This window comes from Aythya ferina (assembly GCF_964211825.1).
Source record: "Aythya ferina genome assembly, chromosome: 3".
Taxonomy (NCBI): Eukaryota; Metazoa; Chordata; class Aves; order Anseriformes; family Anatidae; genus Aythya; species Aythya ferina.
In genome coordinates, this window is record NC_140298.1 from 32,794,733 (window position 1) to 32,805,037 (window position 10,305).

A 10,305-nucleotide genomic window follows, 5' to 3' on the forward strand; every position below is an offset into this window, starting at 1 on the left:
TTTACTAATTGTAGGCTTTTTTTTTTTTTTTTTTTTTTTTTTTAACTTTATTGATATTTATGTTACAAGAATGTAACCCTAGGGTGTTTACAGTACTAGAATTAATTTACATTACAACAGTTATACAGAGTTGTCTGGCTGGTTTTTCCTTCTCATGCTGTTTTAATAAGACCAGAAACTGAATTAGCTGATGCCTAATCTTAGGCTTCCAGGGGGAAGATTTCAAACACAGACCCACAGAAACTGTTTGACTTGGAAGTTGAATTCCATGGAATTTTTCTTCTTGCCTGGTTTAGGCATGTTTCCCACTAAATCTGCGAATCATGCTCTTCAGTATGATGGCCTGGTTTTCAGAAATAGTAAAGAAAAGGGGGCGAATTTCCTTTTCTTAATGAACTGTACCTTCCCATAAACTCCATTTCTCAGTGGAAGGAGAGAAAGAGATTACGAGACTGACAGATATTTCACTTCGACCTCCTCCAGAATGAGTTTACTTTGGAAATCCTGAAACAGGTCCTTTTGATATTTTCCAAATGAAACATTTTTGTTGTGTCTTTGAGACCTGCCCTGCATTAAGAGGAAAAGCATAAAATGAGACTTTAAAAAATAGGTCAAATTGGGTCCAATTGTCTGAAAATTTTTATTTCTAATTTCACACACACACACAAAAAGGAATACTTGTTTTGGTTCTGACTATTTTCCAATATTTAGGTCAGTCGGAACCAAAAATCCTCTAAACTGTATTCTTTGAAGTACTGAGCACTTGGCAGATCTCATTAAGACCTGTGTTCCTGTTAACTGTGGCAGCAAGTGTCCTTCTCAGGGCCCCTCCTCTGTACGTGCTGAAATTTGACGCAAGGACTAGTGAAGATACCGTACATTTAAAGTTCAATTGTATGTTAAAATTCAAGAACATTTTCTGAATAAAAATGTCGTGGGAGAAATCTTCAAGGAATAGACTTTTTGCAAGGTACTCTACATGCTTGACTTTTCTGAAATTAAGCAGGAGAGGGATGGATGGCCAGTCTCTCTTCTCAGTCAGAAGAGGTAAGAGGTACAAACACTACAGCTTGTCTATAATTGAAAACCAAAGCAAAACAAAAAAACTACTTCTTGTTTCCCTGATGTGATTGAGAAAAAAGATGGAAGTCTGGTCTTACTAGGGAATTCCATAACTGCAGGGCTCTTAGTTGTCCTATTTAAGGTTAATTATCCTATGGTTTTAGAAAAAAACTTTCACTGGTGAAGCCACAGGAAAGGGAGCATAATCATCATTCTAACTGAACTTGGATTCTGCAGTTACATCTCCTCCCCACACCAACATTGCACATTCTTTTCCTTCCAGTATGTAGTTCTGAAGACTAAGCAGATCTGCCTCCAAGGTCACCAGAACCTTCCTTTGGTTAAAAGGAGTGGTTTTTTTTTTTTTTTTTTTTTTTTTTTTTTTTTTTTTTTTGTTGAAAATACACATTGCCTCAGGAAGGCAAGAAATGCCTGAATCATATGGAGAACTTGCAGAAACTGAAAGCACCGAATGCACAGTGACAGCAGAAAACTGTACTTCTGAGAACAGAGTTCCTCCTTCATCTGTGGAAAAGCTACCTGCTTCTGAAGATCTGTAGCTTTTCCTCAAACTTTTATAAGCTTCCCGTCGTCGCTGTGTTCTGGAATGGTGCTGCAAAGGGCTAGGTACTTTTACATTGGGTTATTTTTTCGTAGTTTGAAGTCCTTGCAAAAAGGAGTTCATGAAAGGTGTTGTTATCCTGAATTGAAGGGGAACTCTGTTCTGCGTTCAGCTGTCATGAGCATTCACGGACGAGCCAGTGCTCCCCACTCTCCCTCCTCTGGATGACCTCTTCCTGCTTCAACAATGACACAGCTGCCATGGCTTATGCCCCAAAGCTGCTGTCCCAAAGCTGCCATGGCAGTCAGCACCACAGCCTGAGGTTTTCTACATCTCAGGACTGTTCCAGTCCTCCCCCAGCTAGCAAATTTGGATGGCAGTGAGTCCCCACTTTTCCTGAGCGTACAGCAGTATGACAGCTGAGGAAATTACAATCAAAATGCAGTACCCTTAGAAGACTTTGCTGGGGGACAAACACTGTGCTGAATGTGTAATTCTGAGCCACAAGACTGACTCCTTGCTGATTTATAACATCTTTTTAAAACAACAAGTTTAGAATACCCTGGGAGTTTGCCATTCTCAGACAATGAACACTCCAACTCACTTTCAGTTATTTCAGACAAAAAAAAAAAAAAAAAAAAGACAAACTCAAGCTGTTCTGTGAGCAACAACACTAAAACAAATCCTGCTTTCCTACAACCTTTCCCCATAGCTCTCTCCTGAGCAGACCAACTCCAGACCCAGCTCCTTGCACCTCTCCCACTCAGCAGGCGTACGTGGTTGAAATCAGTCTTGGGGTTAAAAGCCACCGGCAGGCTCAGGCAGATGCACACAATGGCTCTGGATCCAAACAAACAAACAGAGCAGCCAACCCAAGCCTAAATGGCCTCTTGGCGTATCAGTTTCAGTCACCAGAAATCCATGGAAGAGGTTCTGGTGTGATCCTGCCACCGTCCATCTCCCCTGCCTGAATCAAGGGGCAACAGCTGACCCAAACCCAGCCTGAAGCTTGAAATCAATCTGGTTAAGCTGCCCTGTCCTCATCACAGCCACACTGGTCTATTAGACACTTTATAAGCAAACAATGTACTTTGTGCATGCTTCTGTCTCCCTTTTGCCTCTTCTTACCTTCGATATGCCTTAAGGCACATACAAAGAGGGAGCCAAAAGCAGCCTAAATTCCGTTTAGATCCCAGTGCTCAGTATTTCAGGTTGACTGGTTCCAGGCTTTCAGAAATGCCTTAAAGGAAACACAATTGAGGGAATTAAGTGAAATTCAGCCCATCTGAACTCAGGCTGGAGCCCACCTACTTTGCCCCAGTGTAGCAGGGCTGGTTCTGTCACTTCACCTGAAAAGCTGCAGGGCTCAGAATACAATTTCAATTCATAGTTAAACAAACATTTTCTTAACATCATTAAGATGAGGGATTGGACACCACGGATATAGCCATTTACTTGTTACAAGACCTCTGGTTTAGGTGAGAACCCTAAAAATACAGAAACCACCAAATACAATCCCGTGATTCAAGTTTCTGAGTGCGGCAGAGTCTGGAACCGATTACAGTTTATACCAAATGGCACCAATACTTTTTACATCCATATGGACCCTTTCAAATATATACATATTAGTCTTTTCTTCAGCTAGCCGTACCCTTGCTACAAAAGCGGTGTTACGGGATTGCTGACGTGGTAGAACTGAATCCTGCTGGTTCCATTATAATGGGAGTGTGCTAAGGAGAACAAAGCTACCCCAGCACTGAAGTGACACATGCATTTGGGTTAGAAAGACATTTGATATCAATAGATACTTTCATGTCAGGATGCTATTCAGTGAAAAATTAGCCAACATTAAAACTGTATTCAAAGGGAGCACTAACATTCCTCGGGAAAAGCACTGTCACAGCAGGACAGACTGTTTGAATCCAAGAGACAAAATTGGCAGTCATGAAAATATTCAGCTGGTCAGCAGCAACTGACATAAATAAATTCCTGCCTAAGACAAGTCCTAAAACACTAAGGGCTCCAACACGGTTGTCATGAGCTATTAGCTCACAGTGATCCAGTTTCGGGGCCCTCGCTGCCCCGAGTGATGTCCACATGGCAGCAGAGGGCCTCCTGGCTCTGGCACACTCAGAAAGCAAGGTGACGGGCCCCATTACAGCATGCCATGGGCCAGACCTGGCCAGCAGCTGAACCACAGCACATTCCTTCAAAGTACACAGTGAACTTAAAAACCCCACTGCTGCCTCTAGAAGAGACTGCAGCATTGTTCTTTAATAACGCCACCCACTTTGAAGAGCGGTTTGTTCTTGCTGGGGACTCTAACACCAAGCAGGCCAAGGGAGCTATTAAGGAGCCATTCAAGCGAAGAAAAGAGGTTAATTGCTGCATGTCACAGAGGCGACTGCTCACGTCTGAACTCATTATGCGGTATTTAGGTAGCTTTTTCTATCGGAAGGTCTGACATTTACCTAGGAAAGCTAAGTGACGTGTCCAAAAGAGAAGCAGAAAATGTAAGGGTGAGCAAATGAGGAAAACCAGCTGTTTGCTGAAGATGATTCCCATCGAGGGATGATGTCAGCTTGTGAGAGGGCAACAGCAGTCTTCTGGGAAATGCCAAGGGCTGAGCTACAGCCACTGCATTGGCCTGTAGGGATGGCCTCACAGCAGGAGACCCAGAAAACCTGGAGCCTCCTGGGCCACCACCTCTGTTGCTGGCAAAGGCCATTCTTGTGCTCTTCTGCTCTTCTCCCACTGACGCTGCAGGGCTGGGAAGACACCTCTGCACCTCAGCAGCTGTGCAACCTCACCAGAGTTTTAAGTTTGCCCTGCCCAAGCAGGAGACTGCAGGAGCTGCAGAGGTCTCTTCTGAACTACAGCTTTCCATGACAAGAGGCTGTGACCTGAGGCATAAGTCAGGGAGCTTGACAGAGGGGACATGACCTTCCCCTTCCCCTTCCCATTCCCCTTCTTCTTCCATACTTGAGCAAGTGCCAGGAGTGTGCCTTTCACTTTGGAGAAAACAAACCCGAGTCTTCTTGCCTTTAACCAGCATGTTCCTGAGGAGTTAAGTGCCAGCCTCAGGTAGAGGACAAGTTCTGCAGTGGCATTTTTGTCCTGACAAAAGACACGCAGGAGGGAGGAAATTGGGAGATTTTTATTTCTTTCTATGCTGACTTTCCCTTCCCCTCAGGTCATGCTTCTCCACACGCTGCTTTCCATTAGCTCTAAACCAAGGGGGATGGAGAGGACACTGCTAGCCAGCATGGAAAATTTCTACGTGACAATTTCAGCATCACCTCCAATCCCTATCTAGTCATGCTGCCAGCATCCATTCTGGGCTGGATTTTCCAAAGCACTCCGTACTGATTTAGTTTTCCTCCCACCGAAACCTGTGGCACCTCCATGGATTCCAGTGGCAGCAGAGCAAAGTCTGTGCCAAACTCTTTTGAAAAATCCCACCATGTGTGTTTGATGAGGAATGTCTCTGGCAGGAAAGTTTCGAGTACGGCTAAGCAGGTTTTTTATTTCCTCCACATTAAAAGCTTCATTTCTGCCACTTCTCATCCAGGAGGTAACTGCCCTGAAGGGTGCATGGGACCTGTTATGAGGTCCCCAGCAGAAGGTAGTCTGTTTCCAGCTACAAGTTAATTTAACTTTGGTCCCTGTCACTTTGCAAGCGGGCACCATTCTCCAGATCTACACGTGCCCGCCCCTGCTGCAGGCAGCCATTCAGCTCGGCTCCAGCCACCAAGGCATTTCCCCTTTTCTGTCCCATTTGCTATCCTTTTCCAGGATCAGTCCTCTCTGCAGTCCTGCTTCTGCTTTTTTCCCTCTGGCACTCTCTGTCATTTGCTCGTGACCAAACCTCAGCCTCCCACGCACGGATTCCTCCCTGCTCATTGGTCTTGGCCTCCACAAAGTCACTTTCAGTCTCTAAGTACTGGTGTGGCATGCGGTGAAACTGATAGCTGCTATCCGGTACTTAGAAAAACCTTCCGCCAAAGTAAATCCATCACATCCGTCACAAATATCGCATGATCTCACAGCATCCTCTTACCTCACAGAAACCCAAGACACCACCACCAAGTCAACTTTGTATTCACCCCAAAACTACCCAGAGGGATGCAACATGCACGTTTTCCTTCTTTTACCATGACCACTGAACTTCAGGCATGCTTTTAGCAATGCATGTATTCTTCTCTGACCTACAGCACCAACAAACTGAGCTGAATAGCAAACATGGAATAAGGAAGTTTCAAAAATAAAACAAGAAAGGAACGGGAAATCCTTTGATTTGCACAACAGTGAGCTGAATGAACATGAAATTTTCATTCACGTTCACTCATGCCTAGATGTCATTTTTCCAAACAGTAGAGACGTGTAGAGAAAAAAAAAAAAAAAAAAAAAAAAAAAAAGAGAGAGAAATATTATTTTTAAATTCCCTTAAGCTGAAAAGAAAAATAGTTACTACATTAACTATATTACTCATTGCAGTGCTAGCTTATGTCAGTACACTGAATATAAAACAAAGCAGATTGATGAGGAGCTTTTAAGGGTTTCAGTATTGAAGGAAACAATACATAGTACATCCAGACATATATATTAATTTAACATCTGGTAATAGTTCTGGTATTGGGTTATTCCACCAGAAGGCAGCAATAACTGTTTTCAGCCAAGCTGGCCCTTACTTCATCCCATAAAACTTGGTTTATGTTTGAGTGTTAGCTAAAAACATTACATCTACCACATACTAGACTAAAACAAAACATTTGCAAACATGCACCACAAGGAAGATAGGCTAAAATCTAACACTGTATGTATTTTCCCTATTTAAATACCTAACCCAAAACTGCTCCAAGATACCCGATGGCATACAGGGCTCAAGCATGAGGACCTTGAGGTAGGGCTCCTTGCATAGGGGCTCACCAGCCTCCAGAGCAGACCAAAAAAAAGGCTGCAGCAGCTCTCTCTCACTAATCCCTTCTACTTTTAATTTTTCTGTTTCAGTTCTTTGTCATTTCCACTGCCATCCCTACTCTTTATTCTTCTGTATAACTGTAATCGACAGTATCTGTTACTCTATTAACATTTTCCCATCTAATTTCAGGGAGTAACTGTGCTCACTATATAGAAAGAAAAACACACATTTTTCGAACACTTCAAAATTTCAAAAACTAAAACAATTCAAATCTATGAGGAATAAATTGCTTAAAACATTTTGAAAGGGATCTAGCAGTATTGGAACAATTTGCTAATATAAATTTCTTCTGTGTTTCAAAACAAGTAGTATCTCACTGAAACCTTCCAATTCCCTGGTTGGCAATATGAAACATGAATTAAGACATACCTGTAATTAAAGGACAAATAGTAAGGGTCAGAGCAAAATATTTAAACTCTGAGTTTTGGTGTTTAAGTTATCTTTACATAAAGCATTTTACTGTAGTACCATAAATGGGATAAAGTGTCAGCAGCTTGTAAAAATGACTGATTTTATAGTAATAAAATAGATATTAATAAAAGTTCACAGAATTCTCCTATTGCAAAACTAGCAAAAGATCTGAATACAGCACCAGCTGTTCAACAACTGGTCAGAAATATAGGGAACTATGATAAGAACCTGGAGATACGTGAGGAGAGACTAAATCCCTATGATTCATTTGGGCTGAAAAACTGCAGAAAAGAGGAGAGCTACGAGGAAGCTTTGGCATTCACAGGTTTTAAGAGCAAAGGTACTTCTGCCTTTGTCACTAGAGGTCAGCACAGCATCTGAAGTGCCACATTGCTCACGTTTGGGGAATGATGATAAAATCTGCAGCTCTGAGAGGGAAACTGTGTCTCAAGAAGGAGCTCCAGGAAGACACTGTCTGTGTGTCCGCACTGGGAGTTCGGAGCCAACTGCGAACATGAAGCTTCAGACGCAGAACACAGCTGATGGCAGCAACTGAAGAGCCTGGACTCAAAACCAGGATAAAAGCATGTGAGAAGTTTAAAGGTTCCAGCAGAGCAATTAGCGTCTAACCATGGCTATTTTTAAAACATCCATTAGCCTAAGGTAAAAGCTGTCACCTAAGAAGCCCAGCTGACTGGCGGTCTGAGGACTCCTCCTGATGGATGAGAAATAAACTATTTAATCTCCCTGCACAACAAAATTCCTACCCCAGCCTGTCAGCAGCTGGTCTAGCTCATGTAAAGCTAGCTCATACAGGCAGGTCAAGCTGATAGACAAAGCATTAACTGCACTGGAGCAATTCCTAGGAATGCAGAGGGGGAAAAAAAATAACACAGGCAGACACTGATCTGCCCAGCACAACACAGCAGTTATCCACCACAAAATCCTTGCCCCTTTGAAGTCACTGGAGAAATCTTACAGGCAGGGAGTGTGACTGTGCACTGCTGTTCCTGTCCTTGGGGTCTCAAGGGTCCCACTGCTGCCAGCCAGGAGGTGATACGCCACCACAGCACCTGACAGGAACCACGAAGGAACTGCTCTTCCTCTTCCTTTTAGCATGACTAGATGATGGGGACTGCACCAGTCAGCTGCTCTCAAGACAGGTGCAGGCAACAGAGATTTGGCACTGAAGAGATGTCACCTTGGGGCTCGACAAACCCCCTCTGAGAGCCTGTGCCAAGAAGAGGTCCCTGTCTCGATGTGATTTATGGTGTTTGACTTACTGCTCCAGCAGACGAGCACGTTTGCCAATAAGGCCCAGACTCCAGCAGAGAGGTGTTGCTGTAGCTATGCCTCAAAAGGCCATTTAGGACTGCCCTACCTCAAACGGCAGCAAAGGGGGTTGTACTGCAATGCCTTTCATAGGCTGGCACAATGGTGCTCAGCACAGCTGAACCTATTTATTTCCTCTGCCTGGCACCAATAGGAAGGCAAACACCTTGAAATCTAGATAAGTTTGGTCAGCAAATGGAAGTCCTTTGAATAGTGGCAAAGGAAGCAAGAGGAAAATAAACTGACACAAATGGTAAGGAACTCATCTTGCTCAATGAATTAAAGCCAGGGGAAACTAATGCACATGAAAACCTAACTCTGCCAGCCTAAGAGCAAAGCAGGTAATCCATAGCCATTGAATAATACTTTTCTTTCTCAATCTACACCTGGCTACAAGGGGGAAACACAATGGTGTGACCCAGCAGCTGGCTGCCAGGAAAAGGTAACAGAATGCTGTGGGGAAGTCTTTTTGCCACAGATCCATCACCTGCAAAATGCATTCTTGCTCTTTTATTAGTACATTATTCACAAAGGTGGAAGCACTTTGTCACTGCTACATGTTTTCTCAATTTTTCCTTGGAAATTTCAATTTTAAATTGCACACATTCAAATAAATACAAGGGTAGAAAAGTGGGCCTTTGTGATCCAACAGGCTGTAGTCCAGGACTATAATGCTTGAGGTCTTCTATCCATCCTTAATGCCTTTGAGTCACAGTGCACAGGAGTCAGAATTGGGCACCTTGTTGTGCCAGGTGCTGTGAAAAAGGCTTTCTGTCAGTTATGTATAAACTAAGAGAATAAGATGGCTATGGATGGGAGAAGTATAAAAGCAAATGATGAGGTAACACCAATAATGCTGATGGCAGCTGCCCACCCTGTATCAACAAGGGATGCAGTCAGGAAGGGGGGCTTCTGACACGTCATCCTGAGCACCCACCTGCAAAGATACGCAGCACTGGCTTTCAGAAGAATTTGTTGGAGGTAATTTCTGACAGTGCAGGACCCTGATGAACTTTTTTGCAGCCCCTTTTACCTCCCTGTAACAACCACCACCTCCTGCCCTGCTGCAGCACTGCTGACATTTCCAGAGGGTGGTGGGATAAAGGAGTTTTGCACAATAGGATTGCAGTGCTGCAGTTGTTTGGAGTAGCTTTATGCAAGTGAGAGAGGAAGCATGAGGGTGCTTGCAGGAAAATTTTACAGGTGGGAACATGAAATGAAATTGTGAGCAGGCTGGAAGCAAAGATCAACTCTGCTAGAGTAAATTAAGCATACATTAAACAAGACAGCGGTAGAATGCAAAGAACCTTGAATACAAAGATGTGACTGAAAAGGGAACAGGAGACAAAGAAAAGAAAGGAAAAGAAAGGAAAATGATGAAAAGTAGGAACAACTAACAGAATAAGCTTTCCAGATAAATGTATTACTTCCTGTGAGGCCTTTGGCAAGCTATTCTATTTCCTCACCAATAACATGGAGATAATGTTTCTGCTGTCACCATCTCCCTGAAAGCTTTAAAGTCCCGGTTATTTGAACAGAAATCTCTCACAGGGAAGAGATGGGATGTTCATAAGGTTTAGGTCTTGATAACTTCAATATTTCCTAAATAAAGCTTTAACTTTAATCTTTGCTATTATACTGCCATCATGCTTTTTGTTCAAGACACAGAGAAAAAAGTATACATGTTTTGGAAAGCAAGGAGGTAAAAAATAAATTAGTCTTCTCCTCATGTTCTCCCCTCATAACCATACGACCCTTCTAAAACACACACACACATAGCTTATAGCACGATGGATTACAGACAGCAGCTGTGCTAACCTCATGAGGCCACAAACACAGGGCAGACGGCGAGCACCTTATCTTCTACGTGTATGTCAACTCACAGCTTGAGTCTGACCTGCAGCTTTCCCCAACTTCTTTTTTAAGATCACAATGAACTGTTCTTCAGCTTGCCCCA

At 43.2% G+C, this 10,305-nt stretch overlaps 1 long non-coding RNA gene across 1 annotated transcript; it reads right to left on the reverse strand.

The window, feature by feature from the left end:
* Window positions 1-38: 38 nt before the first annotated feature.
* LOC311433519 lies at window positions 39-8,409 on the reverse strand. The gene is made up of 3 exons (XR_014690805.1): window positions 7,996-8,409; window positions 2,753-2,864; window positions 39-567 (listed from the first exon to the last, which is right to left on the reverse strand). It is a non-coding gene; the product is annotated as an uncharacterized lncRNA (long non-coding RNA).
* Between the last annotated feature and the right edge of the window lie 1,896 nt (window positions 8,410-10,305).